Source organism: Stylophora pistillata, chromosome 2 (genome assembly GCF_964205215.1).
Source record: "Stylophora pistillata chromosome 2, jaStyPist1.2, whole genome shotgun sequence".
NCBI classification, from domain to species: domain Eukaryota; kingdom Metazoa; phylum Cnidaria; class Anthozoa; order Scleractinia; family Pocilloporidae; genus Stylophora; species Stylophora pistillata.
This window is the reverse complement of record NC_142520.1, coordinates 41,354,878-41,355,647: the sequence shown is the minus strand read 5'-3', so window position 1 is coordinate 41,355,647 and position 770 is coordinate 41,354,878.

Here is a 770-nt window from a genome sequence, read left to right as displayed (position 1 = left end):
CTAAATTTAAACGAATAACTAAATCATACTGAACTGACTAACTAACTAACTAACTAACTTACTTTAAACAAAATAAATATTTTATGACATAATCAAGTAAGGTATGAAACCGATTCTCGCAGTAATAAAACCGTACTTCTAGTACAGTGGAAATAGGGCCTGAAAAAAATTCAGGCTCCTACGGGATTCGAATCCATGACCTATGCGATACCGGTGTGGTGCTCTACCAAGTGCGCTAACAAGCCAACTGGGAGCTGATCATTGTGTTGGTTCCTATTAAACCCGTCAAAGTTATAAATCAATGAATTTGAATATATGAAAATCAAATATATGTGTATTGCGGTTTCATGAAATCTATGAAAGCGATCCTCGCAGTAATAACTATTACTGCGAGGATTGCTATCATACATTTCATGAAACCGCAGTAAATTCAAATTCACAATCAAGTACACACGTGATTATTTACATTAAATTGCTGGATTGATACCCCTCAGAAAAAAAATCTGCTAATCAGATGAAAATTTTGGTCTAACGGGACATTTCTTGGAATAACTTGGAAACAAGCAAGATAAGTTTAAAAAAGACTGAAAAGAGATTCCAGGCAAATTGCTGTGCTTTTCTCAAACTGAAGAAGGATCATTTAAGAACATACTAACTTGTTGGTTGTAGTTGTTGTTTTTTTTTTTTCATCCAAAAAGAGACGTTATTTTTCTTAACAGATTTCCCAATCTGAACTCAGCAGATAGCAGTGGTAACTATGCAATTTCACT